Consider the following 22,244-nt stretch of genomic DNA (forward strand, 5'->3'; position numbering starts at 1 on the left):
GCACAGCGCGCTGGAGGTGGACGTGAGCAGCGTTCCACATCTCCTCCGCGCGCCGAAACCAGTCATCCACCGCAGGAGCTTCGGTCTGGCTCTGATGCCACGGTACCAGAACCGGCTGATAACCAAAAACACATTGAAATGGCGATAGGTTAGTGGAGGAGTGGCGGAGCGAGTTCTGGGCATATTCTGCCCATGGTAAGAACACCGACCACTCCCCTGGCAGGTCCTGGCAGTAGGACCGCAGGAACCTACCCACATCCTGATTCACCCGTTCCATCTGCCTATTACTCTCGGGGTAAAACCCAGAGGTCAGGCTGACCGAGACCCCCAGACGTTCCATGAACACCTTCCAGACCCTGGATGTAAACTGGGGACCCCGGTCAGACACTATATTCTCTGGCACCCCGTAGTGCCGGAAGACATGAGTAAACAGGGCCTCCGCAGTCTGCAGGGCCGTGGGGAGACCGGGCAGAGGAAGGAGGCGGCAGGCTTTTGAAAAGCAGTCCACAACGACCAGGATGGTGGTGTTACCCTGAGAGAGGGGAAGATCAGTGAGAAAGTCAATACACAGGTGGGACCATGGCCATTGTGGATCTGGTAATGGCTGTAACTTACCCGCTGGGAGGTTCCTAGGTGCCTTACTCTGGGCACACACCGAGCATGAGGAGACATACACCCTCACGTCCTTAGCCAAGGTAGGCCACCAGTACTTTCCGGTCAGGCAGCACACTGTACGGCCGATACCTGGGTGACCATAGGAGGGGGACGTTTGTGCCCAATAGATCAGACGGTCACGGACAAGAGAAGGCACGTACTGCAGCCCAGCTGGGCACTGAGGTGGAGATGGCTCTGTGCGTAACGCCGCTCTATGTCCGCCTCCATCGCCCACACTACCAGCCACAATGCAGTAAGCCGGGAGTATGAGAGTGTTGTCTATGGGCCTCTCCTCTGTGTCGTACAGCCGTGACAGTGCGTCTGCCTTCACGTTCTTTGTACCCGGGATGTAAGACAGTGTAAAATCAAACCGGGTGAAGAATAGGGCCCACCTGGCCTGGCAAGGGTTCAGCCTCCTCCCTGCCCGGATGTACTCCAGGTTACGGTGGTCCGTCCAGACGAGGAAAGGGTGTTTCGCCCCCTCGAGCCAGTGCCTCCACACGGTCAGGGCTCGGACAACGGCCGATACCTGGGTGACCAGAGGAGGGGGACGTTTGTGCCCAATAGATCAGACGGTCACGGACAAGAGAAGGCACATACTGCAGCCCAGCTGGGCACTGAGGTGGAGATGGCTCTGTGCATAACGCCGCTCTATGTCCGACTCCATCGCCCACACTACCAGCCACAATGCAGGAGGCCGGGAGTATGGGGGTGTTGTCTATGGGCCTCTCCTCTGTGTCGTACAGCCGTGACAGTGTGTCTGCCTTCACGTTCTTTGTACCCGGGATGTAAGACAGTGTAAAATCAAACCGGGTGAAGAATAGGGCCCACCTGGCCTGGCGAGGGTTCAGCCTCCTCCCTGCCCGGATGTGCTCCAGGTTACGGTGGTCCGTCCAGACGAGGAAAGGGTGTTTCGCCCCCTCGAGCCAGTGCCTCCACACGGTCAGGGCTCGGACAACAGCCAACAGCTCCTGATCACCAGCATCGTAGTTCTGCTCCGCCGGGCTGAGCTTCTTGGAGAAGAAGGCACAGGGGCGGAGCTTGGGTGGCATGCCCGAGTGTTGAGATAGGACAGCGCCTATCCCTACCTCGGACGCATCCACCTCCACTACGAACGGTAGTGATGCATCGGGATGGGCCAGTACCAGGGCTGAGGTGAACAGAACCCTCAGTTTACTGAAGGCCGTCAGCCTCAGTAAACCAGCGGAGCCGGGACGGCCCACCCTTCAACAGAGAGGTGATGGGAGCTGCGACCTTGCCAAAGCCCCGGATAAACCTCTGATTGTAGTTGGCAAAGCCAATAAAGCGCTGCACCTCCTTTACCGTGGTTGGAGTCAGCCAATTACGCACAGCTGCAATGCGATCTCCCTACATCTCCACACCTGAGGTGGTAATGCGGTATCCGAGGAAGAAGAGAGACTGTTGGGAAAACAGACACTTCTCTGCCTTGGCATTAAGGTCATGTTCCAACAGTCGGCCTAGCACTTTGCGAACCAGGGACACATGCTGGGCGCGTGTAGCGGAATACACCAGAATGTCATCGATGTAGACCACTACACCGCGACCAAGCATGTCCCGAAACACCTCCTTCACAAAGGACTGGAAGACGGATGGAGCATTCATCAAACCGTACAGCATCACCAGGTATTCGTAATGCCCCGTGATTGTGCTGAATGCTGTCTTCCATTCGTCCCCCTCTTGGACACGCACCAGGTTGTACGCACTCCGGAGATCTAATTTTGTGAAGAAGCGCGCTCCATGCATTGACTCGATTACCGATGGAATGAGGGGTAGAGGATAACTATAACGTATTGTCCCCTTGTTCAGTGCTCGGTAATTAATGCAAGGGCACAGACCTCCATCTTTCTTCTTCACAAAAACGTGCAGGCCCCTACCAGGACGTCCTCTCGCAGGTGGCACCGGAAGTGGTTGATGAGGGCCCGCTCATTCCATCCGGACCCAGTCCTGTGCGGTCCTCGTTCCCTGCCTCAGGTGGACCAGCCGCTCACCCACCTCTCTACCTTCGGGCGGGTGATCGAAGACTCCCCGTAGTTGTCCAACGCGGCTCCTCCTTCAATCCAGACCGCGTTGGCCCACTCCAGGGCTTTCCCCGAGAGGCAGGAGACGAGGGCGGACACCTTCTCCCGCTCCGATGGAGCCGGGCTGATGGTAGAGAAGTATAGATCCAGTTGCAGGAGGAATCCCTGGCAGCGGGCAGGTGTCCCGTCAAACTCCCTTGGTCGGGATACATGAATCCCTCTTGGTGCTGGGGTGTGGGTGGCTGGATCCGGTCGCTCAGCTGGTCCCGAAAGATCGGGTCAATCGCATCTCCCAAGCTGGCTAGCATCGTCGAATGCTCCCGGACCCGCGCCACGACTCCAGGCATGTGCTCCTCTCCTGCTGACTCCATGTCTTGGGTGTGTGATTCTGTGATGGGTGATTTCGAAGGAGTCAGGCGCAGGAGGGTAAATAAGAATAACAGGATTTATTCAGAAACACAGAGTTACGCCGTAATGTGTCAAAACACTCCAGTGCGCAAAACAGGCGCACTGGAAACAACAAGGCACACAGGGAATATTCCCGGCGATACAAAATACAAGGAGCTCCACCGAGCTTCTCTAACCTCCACAATAGACAATCACACACAAAGACAAGGGGGCAGAGGGAACACTTATACAGGTACTGATGAGGGGATATGAACCAGGTGTGTGTAATAAACATGACAAAACAAATGGAATGATGCGATGAGGAGCAGCAGTGGCTAGAAGGCCGGTGACGACGAACGCCGAAGCCTGCCTGAACAAGGATAGGAGGCAGCTTCGGAGGAAGTCGTGACACATTTAAAAAGAATGTACAAAGCTGGCTAATGTGTGAACAGTAGAACCTTTTTTTCTGTATCTATGTGGTCCTCTGTAGCTCAGCTGGTAGAGCACGGCGCTTGTAACGCCAAGGTAGTGGGTTCGATCACCGGGACCACCCATACACAAAAAATTTATGCACGCATGACTGTAAGTCGCTTTGGATAAAAGCGTCTGCTAAATGGCATATTATTATTATTATATTATTAATGTGTCTGTATCTGTGTAATGTGTCTATCTATGTAATGTGTCTGCATCTCTGTAATGTGTCTATATCTATGTAATGTGTCTGGATCTCTGTAATGTGTCTGTATCTCTGTAATGTGTCTGTATCTATGTAATGTGTCTGTATCTCTGTAATGTGTCTGTATCTCTGTAATGTGTCTGTATCTCTGTAATGTGTCTGTATCTATGTAATGTGTCTGTATCTATGTAATGTGTCTGTATCTATGTAATGTGTCTGTATCTATGTAATGTGTCTGTATCTATGTAATTGTAAAGTCCCCGACTTTATTGTGCAATCCCGGTCACTTTTTAAAATCTGTGTATATATGTATTTTTAAACTGACAAATCAAATCTATCAATCCAAACTGTGCAGCGGCCATTTGATGAATGGAAAGAGACATCTGTTACAAAACAGTTTAATGACATTCGGCGATTGTCAAGCCAGGGTCATGTGAAAATATGTTTTACCCCTCCCCCCCAGTAAATTTCGAACTGTCCCTAATGGAGAAGACAGCATGAGTATTGACAGCATCTCATTGGGTGGTGCACTGCTACCTTAAACATTATCTAAAATCTTTGAGATCTACACTCCCCATGCCCTATCGAAATGCCTTCACAATTCGCTGACTATTCAATTATACAAACATTAGATATCCAATGTAAGTGTTTGAGGAAATATAACTAGTCTTAAGAAACATTCAAAATCAACACACTTTTTTCAACTGAGCGATCAAACCAAGACATCCTTCAGGTGGATCTATCAAGCTGTCCGATGTCAGTTTCTTTATGTACTCTCTGCTTGTAAATCAATCGTATTGACATCCTGAGCATCAAATCAATAAAGCTTGAGACTTGAGGCAACAAAATATGAAGGAGCGATTTCTCAATTACAGTATGAAGAAGCATCAAAATGTTTATTTGTAACTTTACACAATCTGCCCATATGAAGGAAATAATGAGGTGAGCAGCTCTTCATTCATACACAATAGATTGGTGTAAGATACATTACATGTAGTGTTCACCTAACCGGAAAACATCAGATTTCTCACATTTATACATTTCTTATGTACATTTAAAAGCGTGACCATTTATTAGGTTACGTTTACAATGATTTACAAGACTGAACAAAATGCGACAGAACTTGGGATGCTTCGGATAAAAGCGTAAACACAATGAACTTCAAAGTGATACAGAGAAAACAGTCAAACTGCCCAAATGCCAAAAATAAGTACAAGAAATATAAAAATGGAAAACAAAAAAATAATTTCTTCATATGATACTGTGGGATGAAGGAACCAAAGGACCCACACCCTGACTGAGGCTATGTTCCAATACTTTGAAAATTCATGCTTCCTTGAAGTGATCCCAGAGAGTAGGAAAGGAAATGAATGTAGCATTTTGGAACAGGGCCTGAGAATGTTATAGGCTGAATCGAGTTGCAGGATCCAAGCTGAGTAAGTGTGTAAAACAAATTAATGGATCTTGATATTGAGGTTAAATTAATATTTTTTTTATTTGTATTAACATACTGTACAAGAAAACATTACAACTAAGTACCTTTTATGATCGTATTGTCTTGTTATTTCATTAGAAACACAATCATACACAATCACAATAAAAGATGGCAAAATAAAACAATATGAGTAGTAATTAAAATGTTATTTTATATTCTAAATCTATAATTAAATAAACCTTGATATGTATAAAGGATATGTGTTGACGGATAATGAGAAATATGTTGAAACATCACAGATATGAAACATGGAAAGGACATGCATTTGAATGCCAGAATACATGTCATACCATTGCGCTTTGACAATGACATTAACATTATAAACACAGGCAAGTTTCGATTTTGATATACAAGTTCTTTCTTTTTTGCTGTTCTTTGCATCCGACGTCTTCATTGGCCCGTGACATACTGTACTGCTGGTGGGCTAAGTCAAGCTCTTAGTGCATACTGTGAGGAACTCAGTGCAGAACAGTCTTTCAGCACAGGATATTTTAGCTCAGAGTGAGGCAACCATATAGTCAAGTCACAAGTTATTCTAGACCCACAGGCTGCTCTGTTCATTTAGCATGGATTGAATTTGGGCACACCATACATTAAAAGAAAACACAACAGAAAACACGAGGGAGCTTTTTTCTCTCTAATGTCTTTGTATCAAAATGAGCACATATCTCACCAGCAAGAGGCCCTTGGCATTGTTCTTTCAGACTCATGTCACGTGACAGTCAAACCTCAAGTGGCGACCTGCTCCTCCTAAACTCTTAAAGAGATGTATCCACAGGGAGGAAGTGCAGACTACAAACTTCCTGGCTGAGAGCCAATGGGATGTCCAGAACCCCCCAGCTGGGCTGGGCAGAGACCCAACCAGAGAGCAGACAAGTCACTCTGGATAAACTCCATTACAGGGTGTGGAGGTGAGGAGGCACACATAGCGGACACTCAAGGTCACAATAAAGGGCTTCCGTTATCATCAGGTTCACTTCAGCACGGCGTGTTGTTGTGAGACGGGTAAAAAGAGAGCAAGAACTCGTCAGAAAACAGAAGCATTCGCGGTCCTTTCAGATGTATTCAGGCTCCCCTTTTGGTCAGGCGGTTCAAACACAGGTCCCCTGATGCGTTACTGCGTGCGGTTTGCGGTTCTTCAGGCCATGGTACTTGTCTCTGAAGTCTCCAGGTTTCTGCTGCGAGGTGTCGATCAGGGCACTGGCGATGGCAATGCCTACAGGGAGAAACACATGGGGGAGGGAGTGAAAGGGAGGGGGAGGGAGACACAGAAAAAGGGAGGTCAGCTTCAAAGAAAACAGACTCAGCAGTGTGGCAGGTAAAACACAGTGGCCAGTAATGAGCTCACTGCCTCCCGCCGGCATAAACCCATTCCCAACTCCCTAGCACCGGTTCCCAAACTATAGTCCAAGCCCTCACATATCAGAGTTCGGCAGGATACAATGAGGGTCTACAGGTCACTGAAGCATAGCTCTCCACCCCTCTGGGCTGCTCTGGGTTGTTATTTCTCTCAATACAACAATCTGATTGGTCAGCTATTTTCTACACAAGGCAGAAAAAACAAGCAGAGAACACAATGACAGCAGATGTTGCTGCGTTCTGTTGACATACTGTAGTTCATATGGATTTTCAGCATGGTTTGCCCTCTGTACAGCGGTAGGCTTGACTAGTATACTCATTAGGACAGGAACTAAATCTCCTTGTATGCAGCCAAAACAACTGTACAGAAAAACAAGGAAAAGCTCACCAATTTGGACACAACATGCTTAAGCATTTCACACACCAGTGATTCCTGGGTTATTGCAGCGGGAAAGACGATTGAGTGTGTGTGTGTGTGTGTGTGTGTGTGTGTCTGTCTGTCTGGTTCAGCCACAGTGCGCCCTTCATGGCAACAATCGCTTCAGTGCTCTTTCCCACCGACATTTGCTGCCCGCTGCCACGGACAGGAGGCCGGCCTTCAGCACTGATTACAAAACAAGATGTACAAGTTAAAGAGGGATGGAGAGAGGGATGAAGCTGGGGGTGGAGGAGAGGAAAGAGCCTGTGCTGACACTCTAGTCTACAACCTGACGTGTCTGGTCGGTGGAACCATCCCAGACCAGATTACCTGTCAGCCCATTCACTCCAAATCCCAACTAGATCCTTTCAACACAGTTACCTGACACTTTTCTCTAGCAATCACAACATGTAACACTGCAGCTAATATGTCGGACCTTGAAAACCACGAGATCCAATGCATCACTACTCTTGGATAGAAACCACCACCATGTGTAACCCTTGAAAGACAAACTTTCCACACTTGAAATTAACCTTTAAAAAAAAAACTCTAATCAAAAACTAAAATCATTTCATAAAATATTTTTCTTTCTAGATGCCAGTTTGGTAAGTCAACCGAAGATGAATGCTTACTACAAAATAGCTTTTTCGTCATGACAGAGTACTATTTAAAGCCAATGGTTTCTGGATGACATGAGATATCCATCTCAAATTAAATTAATTGGACAACATAATCAAATCAGGATACAGATGAGTGGAGGTGAAGGGCGCTCCCGACTAATGAAACCTATGAATGGAATTGTTTTGTCAGGTGAGGTTCCTGGACCATTAACCCTAATGTAAAAAGTGCTTCCGAACAGGAAGGGCCTTTCTAACACCAGGGACCCCAAATACACAGAATATTAAATCAAACAGGAGAGTGAGAATCCTTGTGAAAACCTTGACCTAGGTTGATATCTTCACCTGACAATGTGGAAAATGTGGTTGACAATGTAGACCAGATGTGCTAGCTTCATCCCAAAGGCAGTTCCTATAGAAACTGAATTTAATGCATACTCTGTTTTTTCATCTGTTAAATACGTACTTATTAACAGTGCTTTAAAACCCCATCACCCAACAATTCAGGACATATATTATATGAGACTAGTAGTGAATGAAAGGTTTACATTGAGGATCCACTCTGGGTCAATATGCTCTGGTTCCCACATCACTGTCAACCAGCTCTCCACTCACACCCACACAGGGAGAACAGTTGGAGACAAGATGATGCCTCTGGTACCCTCAGAACAACACTGTAGTGGACCCAGCCTGCACTGTAGGTCAGAGAGAGAAAGAGAGCCCAGAGTCTGGATGTCCATAGACACCATGCCTGACAGAACACCATACACTAGCATACTCTTACATTCCCAATAATGGTGACATCATTCCAAAAGGAAAAGGGATTAAGGAATTTTTTTTTAACACATATCTTTATTTTGTGTGCTTAATCTTTCCTCGACACACTCAGCAGCAAATGTTAGTTTAATGCGCTCAGGAAAAGCCCAGGCCACCGGACCACGAGGCTGTGATGGGGAACGGAGCGACACTGGTGGCAGCACGGCGGAGAGAGAGATCGAGAGATGGAGCAGAACGGGAGAGATAACTGGGACTCTGATTGTGTTTTTTCTTAATGTTCCTCCCTGGCTTGGGGAACGCCAAGGGATTCATAAACCAACGGGTTACCTGAGACTGGAAGACATGTCTCTCCAGGCACCACAGCTATATGCAATTCTCTAGTCGCTGGGTGATGAGGGCACCACCACAGACTCTTACCTCAGACGCACTCGTTCAATAGATCTCCTTCACACCTCCGTCCTGCACTCTATCTGTCTGTCTCTTTGTCTCTCTCCTACTCTCTCTTTCTCTCCTACTCGCTCTGTCACGGTTGGTCCACTTCTCCTCCTGAATAGACAGATTATCCTTTATGAGAAGGGGATTGCTGTGTTTGTATTGAGACTATGTTTAAACCCCTGAGAACATGCTGGTATCTAGCAGGCAGATGGTTCCTTCCCTGTCTTGACCTAGTTCTCATCCATTAGGGGCCCACAACAATGGAGGAGGTAGAGAAGACTGAAGAGACGGAAGGATGAACAGGTAAAGAATGTAGACATGTTGGAAGGATGAGAGGTAGTATGGAAACAGAGGTAGACATGATGGAAGGATGAGAGGTAGTATGGAAACAGAGGTAGACATGATGGAAGGATGAGAGGTAGTATGGAAAAAGAGGTAGACATGATGGAAGGATGAGAGGTAGTAGGGAAACAGAGGTAGACATGATGGAAGGATGAGAGGTAGTATGGAAAAAGAGGTAGACATGATGGAAGGATGAGAGGTAGTAGGGAAACAGAGGTAGACATGATGGAAGGATGAGAGGTAGTAGGGAAACAGAGGTAGACATGATGGAAGGATGAGAGGTAGTAGGGAAACAGAGGTAGATGGCTGATAGACAGATGGATGGACATCTGTCTATCTGTCTGTCTCTGTCCCTTCAGCAAATAGGAGGATGTATGTTGTATCCAGGTGCCAAACCAGCTCCAGCTATAAGTCTGTCTGAGGAGCCTGACATTTAAAAGTAAATACCTTTCCTCAGACATTTTGTTATGTTGAAACCAACTTCCCTACATTCAGTGGGAGTTCCTCACTAAGCAGCTAGTCCCAGCAGGTCGGAAGCAGAGTGAGCACATTAATACAACAGCTCCCCACTCGACTATTGGTCTAAATTAATTATTAGGTCTGGTTAGAGCCACCCCTACACTGACTTAGGCAGAATAAGAAGTGTGTGTGTGTGTGTGTGTGTGTGTGTATGTCTTGGGAGATGGACAATGATAGACTCCAGAGTGGAGGGATATGGTGCTCCTGGTCTCCTCGGCAGAGCACTGTAAAGCCAGTGACACACAAGGGCTTAGAGAAGTTGACTGCTTCAGCGGCTTGTAATCTCCACACACAGACAGGCCTGTGGAGAGGAGGGTGTGTGTGTGTTTGTGTACATGCAGCCAGATTGTCTATACCAGATAACGACCTATACAACAAAAACTTGGACTACTTATAGCGGATGGAGAAACTACACTTGAAATGTGACATTTCCTCCATGGTGTTATGTATGGATATGGTTGGTATGGAACTTTTCCTATGAAGATGAACCCTTTATCCACCTGTGCTATCCTGGGAGCCTCAGCTCTGCTGATATCAGCATTACAGAACAATGTGTTAGAGCACTGTACCAGATAGGACTGTGTACTGCTCTAACCATCACAAAAAACCCCAACATCCCAACATCCAGGCACTCCCAAGATCAGAGAAACCGTCAGGATTCTAAGAGGTGGATTACTATGGAGTTCTGAAACACCACATATGGAAATATTAAAAGAAGGACTGCATGCTGGGGATGCCTTTCACTACACAAACAATTGTATACGTTCCTCTTCCCGCTTCTAGGAAGGGGGTCAGATAATGGTGACGCTACCAGGGGAAGGAACGACGAGAGAGCAGACGAAAAAAACAAAGAGAGGCAAAAATAACTTGTGCTCATGAAACATTCCTCTTCAAGTGATTCCACAGAGAGCGGTGGGAACGGGCTGAGCTCGCCTAAAGTCACTTCACTTCCACACACACTCAGATCAATGGTGGAACAGCTCTGATCGTAGAAGGGCCTCTCTCTCTCTCTCTCTCTCTCTCTCTCTCTCTCTCTCTCTCTCTCAGTTATGGGAGAAAAGGGTCAGAGAAGATCAGAGAGGCCGCTAGGAGTGCAAACACACACTAAGAGAGAGAGAATAAAGCAAGGGAAGGAGGGTGAGGGAAATAGTATTTCATTCAGAGAGGACTTTATCTACCCCTTCTCTCTCTCTCTTAGTGTGTGTTTGCACTCCTAGCGGTCTCTCTGATCTTCTCTGACCCTTTTCTCCCATACCTCCCATAACTTCCAGCGACACACACATGAAAGCGTAGTACTCAGGGAATAACTCATCTATACAAAACTGTATTGTCCAGCATCACACATACTATACATGTTTCTCTGTGGTAACACTGTGTGACAATTCAGACTATTTTCTACATCACAGAATAATCCTCTCCACATTAACCCGACTGGGGCTATGTCGTTAGTCTTTGAAGTTAGGCTGTTATTACGTCTGACTATTTTTGTAGTTTTTTATGTGTCTAGCATTTATATTATTTTGGTATATTTAGAGGAGGAGAGTGATGGTTGCTGGGCAGCGGCTAAGGCAATGCATCGCAGTGCTAGAGGCGTCACTACAGCAACCGGCCGTGATCGGGAGTCCCATTGGGCGGAGCACAATTGGCCCAGCTTCGTCCGGGTTAGGGGAGGGTTTGGCCCAGCGTCGTCGGGGTTAGGGGAGGGTTTGGCCCAGCGTCGTCTGGGTTAGGGGAGGGTTTGGCCCAGCGTTGTCCGGGTTAGGGGAGGGTTTGGCCCAGCGTCGTCCGGGTTAGGGGAGGGTTTGGCCCAGCGTCGTCCGGGTTAGGGGAGGGTTTGGCCCAGCGTCGTCCGGGTTAGGGGAGGGTTTGGCCCAGCGTCGTCCGGGTTAGGGGAGGGTTTGGCCCAGCGTCGTCAGGGTTAGGGGAGGGTTTGGCCCAGCGTCGTCAGGGTTAGGGGAGGGTTTGGCCCAGCGTTGTCCGGGTTAGGGGAGGGTTTGGCCCAGCATCGTCAGGGTTAGGGGAGAGTTTGGCCCAGCCTCGTCAGGGTTAGGGGAGGATTTGGCCCAGCCTCGTCCGGGTTAGGGGAGGGTTTGGACAGGGGGGGCTTTACAAGTAGGCTGTCATTGTAAATAAGGTTAAATAAAAATATAATAAAATATGACAGGGTAGTTACTGTATCACACTGACACATTCAAACACAAACTGTAAAACAAACTTATGCACAAACACGCACCCACACACACATGCACTCACATACTAACTGGTGTAGGTATCTATCCCTGACCAGTTTGCCCACATCAGATGGGACCAGCTAAATAGCAATTTCCAGTTTCCACCCCGATTGTCCCATAAATCCCCTGAGGCATTCCGATCTCCTCTCCCTCTGTCTCTTCCTGGTTTCACAGCACTGCTTCAGGACTTACAGCAGAGTGACAGTTCCATTACTATAGTTCCATGTATGATATGCATATAAAATACTTAATCACCACAATATTACCGCATAAAACTGTCCGACCACTGCACTACAAAAAGAGGGCTAGCAATGTTAACCAATCACCACACTTTTACTGCATGAAAGGATTCAATCAAGCCCCACGTCAACAAACTTTTCACCTGTCTCGCATTTTTTGACAAATTGGACAAAAATCTTTGCAAATTGACATGCTAAATGTCAGAATTGCCGCAGCAAAATCAAGCATTTTTGGCCCGCAACTATCACAAAAAACGCTGCGAAATCCTTGAGGGACTGTACAGTATGCATTTACCCAGCAGGTGTAGCCAGTACTGTAGCCTGTACTTACTGGCTGTACTTATAAGCTGCTACTATTTTCCCAGTACTCGTGGCTTTTAAGGCTCCTCTAAATGTAATACAAGCAGCTTTTCCCAGCATGAGAACCTGCTGCCTTGCAAAGTCCTTAACTTCTACCGTCTTTTACAAGCTTCCTGCTGCAGTCACTTTAACACCTGCTCGTATTTCAGCTAGTTTATTATACCTGCATGATGAGCTGACAGCACTCTCTCAGAAAGCCCTGGCTTCAGGGGACACAGAAGAGAAAAAGGAGAGGAATAAAATAAGAGAGAAAGAGAGAAAGCGAGAGGCAGAGAGTGAGAGAGAGAGAGAGAGAGAGAGAGAGAGAGAGAGAGAGAGAGAGAGAGAGAGAGAGAGAGAGAGAAAGAGAGAGAGAAAGAGAGAGAGAGAATGTGTACATGTGTATGTGTGTATAAGGGGCAAGAGTGACAGAGGGAAAGATATATTTTGCTGGGTGCTGTCAGTGCTAAAAGTTCTAAAGCAGTCCCTAGCTCATCTCTGTGACACTGTGTGCCATTCAAATGGTCATCTCCCTATTCATTTATCCACAGCACAGCGGCATATTTAGCACCTCTGAAATATCACGTATCCTCTTAGGAGAAACAGGAGATCATCTGGGCTCTGCTGAAAAACCTTTTTGAGGGAACAATCGATCCAACAGCCTGCTAATTCGTCCCGGTCTAACAAGTTTTTTCTCTCTCTCAAATCAAAGCCCCTAATAGCTGGTAGAGCTGTGTCCGTCAAAACACAGACAGTACACAGGTTTCCAAATTGAACTGCCTGAAGTAGAAAAATAGACAGTCTGGCAGAGATTGGGTTCTAGTTGCGGTAAAGGGGAGGTGGGGCAGTGATCTAACAGAAAGAGAGAAATGATAGGTGAGGGAGGAGGGGGAGAAAGGGAGGTTGGGGGAGGAGAGGAGAGTTTTCACCTCTCTATGCTGTCATGCTTCAGTTAGCAGCTGTCTGGGTGGAGGTGAGGAGAGAGGGTTGAAGCAAGAAGGCAGGGAGACAGAGAGAGACAGAGATAAAGACAGAGAGAGACAGAGATAAAGACAGAGGGAGACAGAGATAAAGACAGAGAGACAGAGATAAAGACAGAGAGAGACAGAGATAAAGACAGAGGGAGACAGATAAAGACAGAGAGAGACAGAGATAAAGACAGAGGGAGACAGAGATAAAGACAGAGAGAGACAGAGATAAAGACAGAGGGAGACAGAGATAAAGACAGAGAGAGACAGAGATAAAGACAGAGGGAGACAGAGATAAAGACAGAGGGAGACAGAGATAAAGACAGAGAGACAGAGATAAAGACAGAGGGAGACAGAGATAAAGACAGAGGGAGACAGAGATAAAGACAGAGAGAGACAGAGATAAAGACAGAGAGACAGAGATAAAGACAGAGATAAAGACAGAGGGAGACAGAGATAAAGACATAGAGAGACAGAGATAAAGACAGAGAGACAGAGATAAAGACAAAGATAAAGACAGAGGGAGACAGAGATAAAGACAGAGAGAGACAGAGATAAAGACAGAGGGAGACAGAGATAAAGACAGAGGGAGACAGAGATAAAGACAGAGATAAAGACAGAGGGAGACAGAGATAAAGACTGAGGGAGACAGATAAAAAAGAGAGATACAGATATAAAGACAGAGATAAAGACAAAGAGAGAGAGATAAAGACAGAGATGAAGATAGAGAGAGACAGAGAGAGACAGAGATAAAGACAGAGATAAAGACAGAGAGAGACAGAGATAAAGACAGAGAGAGACAGCGATAAAGACAGAGATACAGATATAAAGACAGAGATAAAGACAGAGATACAGAGATAAAGACAGAGGGAGACAGATAAAAAGACAGAGAGATACAGATATAAAGACAGAGATAAAGACAAAGAGAGAGAGAGAGATAAAGACAGAGATAAAGATAGAGAGAGACAGAGATAAAGACAGAGATAAAGATAGAGAGAGACAGAGAGAGACAGAGATAAAGACAGAGATAAAGACAGAGAGAGACAGCGATAAAGACAGAGATACAGAGATAAAGACAGATATAAAGACAGAGATAAAGACAGAGAGACAGAGATAAAGACAGAGATAAAGACAGATATAAAGACAGAGATAAAGACAGAGAGATAGTAGAAGGAAGTATTTTCTAAATGAAACTTTTTCTCTTTCTCTTTTGTTCTACACTGAGTGTACAAAACATTAGGAACACCTGCCCTTTCCATGACATCGACTGACCAGGTGAATCCAGGTGAAAGATATGATCCCTTATTGATTTCACTTGTTAAATCCACTTCAATCAGTGTAGATGAAGGAGAGGAGACCGGTTAAAGAAGGATTTTTAAGCCTTGAGACATGGATTGTGTATGCGTGCCATTCAGAGGGTGAATGGGCAAGACAAAATATTTAAGTGCCTTTGAACAGGGTATGGTAGTAGGTGCCAGGCGCACCCGTTTGTGTCAAGAACTGCAACACTGCTGGATTTTTCACGCTCAGCAGTTTCCTGTGTGTATCAAGAATGGTCCACCACCCAAAGGACATCCAGCCAACTTGACACAACTGTAGGAAGCATTGGAGTCAACATGGGCCAGCATCCCTGTGGAATGCTTTCGACACCTTGTAGAATCCATGCCCCGACGTATTGAGGCTGTTCTGAGGGCAAAAGGGGGGGGGTGCAACTCAATATTAGGAAGATGTTCCTAATGTTTGGTATACTCAGTGTATATCTCAAATGGTAGTGTGAAATAGTGGTATCTGAAGCATGTGGGTGCCATTTGATAACCAAAAGGGAGAAGGGCTGGTCTACAGGCGAGACAGACAGGAGACAGGTGCTTACCAGACTGGCCAGGCGGTGGTATTCCTGAAGGGACTCTGGGCAGACACATGAGGACGGTCAGTACACCGGCCCTGCTCCCCCAACATGGCTCCACTGCTATAGGCTTGGGTACACCCTGCACAGAGAGAGAGGAAGGAAGGAGCGTGTCAGTCATGTCAATCAATAAACACTCCCAAATCTCATCACAAAGTGGTCCCACTGTTTCTATGAGAACGTTGCACTGCTTGTGTTCCGCTAAAACTTAGCTTTTTATATTTCCTGTTGTTGTCTTTTAAATAATTCAAAGTCATTTTTTGAAAGATGAACCATAGATTTTACACGCAAAGACAATATGCAAAATGTTTGACATGTGCATGGATCCAGTATGGAAATGGACAGCAGCATTCACCATGTACTACATCTTATTTGCTGTGTGACAATGAACTAGACCTGAGGTGAGTCCAGCTACTAAGATATGTCTGTAGGCAGCCAATATCCAGGCACTGGTGAGTCATTGACTGGACATCTATTTCAGTTAGGCTGGATGTCCAGGGGATGGAGGACCCAACCCCACCCCGCTCCCACCTCCCCCCAGATGAGGGCCTCACACATGGGGGAGAGGGCTGACTGACAGCCCCTAGAGCTCCACCTGAAGCCCAAGTAATGGAGATGGATGGTTGGAGGAGACGCTAGGTGCAGGGGAGGTATTTTCCTCCTCTCCCCTAAGCTCTAGCCGCCACATCCATTTCACTCAGGCTTGTTGAGGGACAGACCCTGGGGGGTGTGGCTAGAGAGAGGACCACTAATTTCTTTCCATTAAGCCATACTCTCCTCACAGCTCACACCTCCTGACTACCAAGCAGCTCAGGGCATGGCCAAGATACCAGCCTCACCTTCTCCTAGGAGAGGGTCTCAAACATGCCACCAGAAGCATTCCAACATGGAGAGGCCAAAATCACAGCTCTGATCATTGCTATCCCACACTGGCACACTTCAGCAAATGTGTTCTTATTTTTTCCCCACTCTCAAAGGACAACTTAATCATCAGTGCTGTGTCAAGCCCTCACATAGACGTTGTCAAAGGCAGTAAATGCTTTTCCAGTAGTATGTAATTGGATGTACAAACACAACAAAAACACACACAAGCATAACACACACGTTCTTTCAGCTTAAGGTGCATTGATCCCTGCTGTGAGATGATTAAACAGTGACGAGAAGTTGACGTGGTCTCTTGATCATCCTCCACGGTGTCTTGCTGCTACGCACAGCTCTCAAACACAGAACAGAAGCACAGCACAGGGCTTACAGTAGAAAAAGTGAGGAAACAATCATGCTGAAGAGGAGTAGATGGGAGAGATGCAGAGGTGATGCTAGGACAATATAGTCTACAGTTGACCTTGAGGGCAGCAACTCTATTAAAACAAAGTCTATATGCACCTGATATTTCTTTGATATAGGGTCTCTGTGGTACTGGCTGCCAGTAGCTGTCAGACGGAGCTCTACTGAACTACAGTATCGAGCAGCAGGTTTGACCCCGGTACCACACCACACCAGAGAGGGAGGTGTCGGGTGACCACAGGGGTCAGGGTTGGACCGTGTTTACTCCTGGTGTCTGCTCTGTTCTGGGGAGGACCCGAGATGAGAGGAGACAGATGTGGTTGTTTACCGGCAACAGGGAAGAGGGCTTGACCTCTGGTCATCTAGATCAATGTCCCGTCGGCAGACAATAGCAGAGCAGCCTCCTCTTACATAGGCTGGGTTACAGTACCAGCACCCTGCTACACCCTGCTTTACACTACCAATTACACCCACACAAGTTCATTGTGTTTCAGTTGGAATGCACCAATGGTATGTCAATAGGGTGAGATTAAAGTGGATAGAGGGTTTAGTCTGTACTTGAAGTGTGCCTGTCCTCTCTACAGTACTCTGAAGTGCCTGTCTCCGTGGGTAGAGCTCCCTTAGAGAGTAGCCAGTACAGGGCAGCAGTGTGGCTTGCCACCCTACCTCTCCAGAGAACTCACTTCAGCTGTGCCAGCCTTCCCTTGTTCTCCCTAGAGACATGGTGGCAATGTTGGGTGCTCTATCTGAGATATACTATCCTGCAGTACTGCTCGTATTTTCTGCGCTTCTTGCATCTCCCCTGTTTCTACAGGCACTTTAAATGAAATACATAGGAGGCTTTCTTCACAAAATAGATTAAATAAATTAAAGGGGAATGGAGAGAAAGAGAAAGAGACCGAGAGAGAAAGGGAGAAAGAGATGGAGAGAGAGACCGAGAGAGAAAGGGAGAAAGAGATGGAGAGAGAGACCGAGAGAGAAAGGGAGAAAGAGATGGAGAGAGAGACCGAGAGAGAAAGGCAGAAAGAGAGGCATTTAAAGAGTAAAAGCTGGAAGGGGGATGAATGAATGAAAGCTTTGCTAACACCAAGCGTCTAAAGGATGATAGAGAACAATGTGTGAGATGTCCTACCACTCAAGTGGTCTTTAATTAAGGCGACCCATCAAAACAATGAACCATTATCAAAATGCCAATTACAACACACACACACACGCACACACACTGAAAGTAAAAAAAACACCACACTATCAAAGCCCCACCGCCCCTTCCATCGGCCCCATTGATAATAAGTTTAACTGCTGAAGCATAGAGCATAATTACAGGGTAGGGCCTCCCATGTTTGTTCTGTGTTTGGGGGCATCAGGAAATGATGAATTCCCCAGCTCTCTGAAAGAGGAAATGGGTTCCCCGCAAAGAGCCAACTCTGGTAGAACAGAGTGCAACATCCAGGAGGTTCTTATTAGAGCGTGACGGCTGCTAGCACAACGCTATCAATTAAGAGAGCTGAGAGACACAACAATTAGTGACACAACAATTAGGAGCGTCAGAGAGAAACAGGTGCTAGAGGAACCTGGCAGAACCTCGTCATTACAGCTGTCTTAGGGGTTTGGAACAAGCAGCTCACTTGAATGGCACTTCTACTGAAGAAAATACATCTCACAATCAATTCACATGTCAGTGTTACTAACGGAATAGTATCTATTTTCAACTGTGTGCACTCCCCAATCATCCCAATGTAGTTTTTACTTTGCATTCATGATAATCTTTTGAGTTAGGGAAATGGACAGATTCATGTAGCATGACTTAAAGCACCTTTTCTCCATGGAGACAGATCATGAGTGTGTGACCTGGTGTGTAACATGGACCTTTGATCCTGAACACACACACACACACACACAGGTTTGCTCAGCTGAGACATTTCCTTCAGGAAATGACTGGTTAATGGACCTGACGCTCCTCATTTCCCCTAGCACTGACCGGCCACAACCATGATCCAGCATGAAATTACACCAAAGACACACAAACACCCCCCCCACCCCCAAAAAAACCTAAAAAACATGAAAAGATTGTAATCATTGCATAATTTAATAAAGTTACTTAAAAGAGTGATATGCAACCAGGCACAGATTTTTCTAGAGTGTTGTTCAGAATGTACTGCCATCTCTTCCTGTGTCCAATCTGTTGCTGGGAGCAGGAGGAGCAGGAGGACAGAGGAAACCCTGGCTGTGTCTCTGAGGGCTGAAACATCTGTTTAAAAGGGATCATTAAGACTGATTTATCATCCTGGAGGACAGCTCCAGAGGGCCGTACATCTCCCCGCAGCCGCACGGCCACACATATTTGTCCATTTAATTTAAATCCTCATGAATAGGTATTTTATTAAAATTACACCTTCAAGACGAGTAGCATTAAAGAGCGTGAGTAAGTGATAAAGTTGTCCTGGAGAGTAGAGCCCCTTGGCACCCATCCTAAATGAATCAGCTAAAGCAGAAAAGACAAGGGACTTGGGCAGAGAGAGAGAGAAAGAGAGAGATAGATTAGAGAAGAGAAAGAACTTGAGGGAGATTGCTGAGCTGTATTTTAGAAACAGTTTTACGAGCATGAAACACTAACAGGAGAGGACTTGAACTGTATTATTTGACCCGAGGAGAATTTGAGAGACATTCAGCTCCATTCGTCTAACTGAAGCGGGGGCATTGTCCACTGGAAAAAGCCTGAGGGTGGGCTAACACTGCAGTCTTCAGCTTTGAACAGAATAGTAAGAAAACCACTTAGTAGTGCTAGTGTATAAAGGCACTTGACACTGTAGAAGTGGCAAACCTCTTGGAGCCATTTTCCCATATCTGCCCATTATGTTTCTCTCTCCCCTGAGGAGGTAAGGGTTTTTTTCTAGGTGAAATTCTCTCAATCTCCTCCCCCACATGGAGACAATGAGGAATAGGTAGAGGAAGGGTGAGCAAGAGAGAGAGCGAGAGAGAGAAAGTGAAAAAGAGAGAGAAAGGCATTCCAGGAGGCAGCTTGTAAATGGCTGGCCCATCCCTCCAGGACCGACATTGAACAGCCCTGAACTATACTGAACAAAAATATAAACGCAACATGCAACAATTTCAAAGATTTTAAAGAGTTAACAGTTCATAAAAGGAAATCAGTCAATTGGAATAAATTAATTAGGCCCTAATCTATGGATTTCACATTACTGGGAATACAGATATGCACCTGTTGGTCACAGATACCTTAAAAGAAAAAGTAGGGGTGTGGATCAGAAAACCAGTCCGTATCTGGTGTGACCACTATATGCCTCATGCAGTGTGACACATCTCCTTCGCATAGAGTTGATCAGGCTGTTGATTGTGGAATGTTGTCCCACTCCTCTTCAATGGCTGTGCGAAGTTGCTGGATATTGGTGGGAACTGGAACACGCTGTCATACACGTCGATCCACAGCATCCCAAACATGCTCAATGGGTGTCATGGCTGGTGAGTATTGTTAGGTTCTAAATGAACAGAGTAAAAAAATCTTGCGGACGATTATTAAAGCTCAAACCAAGTTTATTCGCCCAATGGGTCAGATAGCTGCACAGACAAAAAACATATTCACACAAGCACTTGTATTTAACCCTTCCTATGCGGAGTCTCCTCCTCACACATCTGGTCAGCCAATACATCTTTGTTGCTAGACAGAACTTTAGTGATGACTGTTCTTTCTCACTTCATCTAACCTGACCTCGGCCCGAATTCCTCAATCCTCCCCACTCAGAGCTGTCCTATTGACTTGTACCAGTCTGTGACCCTCCTTCTTCCCATAGGATCCCTGATGTCTAACAATAACATGTTCTGACAGTATGTACACTTCCTGCCTTCCTCTGTCTCCCTCTGTGACATGATTAAGGATTTTTCAAGTTTATAAGTCAGAACCCATCAGTATGCAGGCCATGGAAGAACTGGGACATTTTCAGCTTCCAGGAATTGTGTACAGATCTTTGCGACATGGGGCCGTGCATTATCATGCTGAAACATGAGGTGATGGCAGCGGATGAATGGCACGACAATGGGCCTCAGGATCTCGTCACAGTATTTCTGTGCATTCAAATTGCCATTGATAAAATGCAATTGTGTTCGTTGTCCGTAGCTTATGCCTGCTCATACCATAACCCCACCGCCACCATGGGGCAATACTGCCAAATTCTCTAAAACAACGTTGGAGGCGGCTTATGGTAGAGATATTAACATTAAATGATCTGGCAACAGATCTGGTGGACATTCCTGCAGTCAAGCATGCCAATTGCAAGCTCCCTCAAAACTTGAGACATCTGTGGCGTTGTGATGTGTGACAAAACCGCACATTTTAGAGTGGCCTTTTTTATTGTCCCCAGCACAAGGTGCACCTGTGTAATGATCATGCTGTTTAATCAGCTTCTTGATATGCCACACCTGTCAGGTGGATGGATTATCTTGGCAAAGGAGAAATGCTCACTAACAGGGATGTAAACAAATTTCTGCACAACATTTGAGAGAAATAAGGTTTGTGAGTATGGAAAATGTATTTGATATTTTATTTCAGCTCATGAAACGTGGGACCAAAACTTTACATGCTGCATTTATATTTTTGTTCAGTGTAGATAAAGCTCTGTTTGTGCACCGCCTGTCCCTTCCAAGAAAAAAGTGGGAGGAATAGATGCCTAAGAAGTTTGCTGGGCAGGCTGAATGGAGTCAGAGGTTTACCTTTTCTGCTGTAGTCTTGTTTTACTATTCCTTTCCGCTTCGGTGGTTTTCTTATAATGACGTGTTTAAGAGGTCATAAATTGTTGTTGGTTTATTAAACTCAGACAGAAACACGGGTTTGAGAAAACTCACAGGGACATTTCTAACTTTCCCCTCCAAAAACACAGAGAATGCAGTATAAATATCTCTCTCACACACACACACACACACACACACACACACACACACACACACACACATATTCTGTTTGACTAATCAGTTCCAGAGGTCCTTCAACCCAGAGAGGGCTCTAAACTCTGTCTGCAAGGCCTCCGGTAAACATCAATCTGCAGGTAGCGTTAGCATTCAAGGGCGACACTAGATGTAGACAAAGTGCCAGAGCCACTAAGAGGCTCTTACAAACTGACATTCAAAGAGGATATCAGGACCCGACTCCACAAAGAGTGCTGATCTAGGATCAGTTTTGCCTTTTAGATCATAATGAATACTATTATATGAACAGGTATGGACCTGATCCTAAATCAGCACTCCTACTCTGTGACGCTCTGTGATACGGGCCCTGCTCTCTAAGTGGTGAATAGTCAAAGTGATGGAGGAGGGTGTCCACTGAGAAACACACAGCTCCTAGTTGGTAATAGACGGGAGGGGAAAACAGGGCCATGGTATAACAACGTACACAGCATAGAGAGAAACGGAAACTGAAAAAGAGGGGTGGAAAATACAGAATAAAAAGAAAAAGAGTGTGGGTTTTAGAGAGAGAGAGAGAGAGGGTTTAGTGGTCTGGGCTTGGTCATTAAGATGTGTGTGGTTTAGAGAGAGAGAGAGAGAGACAGAGAGAGA

At 46.2% G+C, this 22,244-nt stretch overlaps 1 long non-coding RNA gene across 1 annotated transcript; it reads right to left on the bottom strand.

Annotated features, from left to right (window-relative positions):
- Positions 1-4,633: 4,633 nt before the first annotated feature.
- Positions 4,634-15,480, bottom strand: LOC311115061. The gene is made up of 2 exons (XR_014611191.1): positions 15,366-15,480; positions 4,634-6,467 (listed from the first exon to the last, which is right to left on the bottom strand). It is a non-coding gene; the product is annotated as an uncharacterized lncRNA (long non-coding RNA).
- Between the last annotated feature and the right edge of the window lie 6,764 nt (positions 15,481-22,244).

The sequence above is a fragment of the Coregonus lavaretus genome (assembly GCF_964263955.1).
Source record: "Coregonus lavaretus genome assembly, contig: HAP1_SCAFFOLD_1807, whole genome shotgun sequence".
NCBI classification, from domain to species: Eukaryota; Metazoa; Chordata; class Actinopteri; order Salmoniformes; family Salmonidae; genus Coregonus; species Coregonus lavaretus.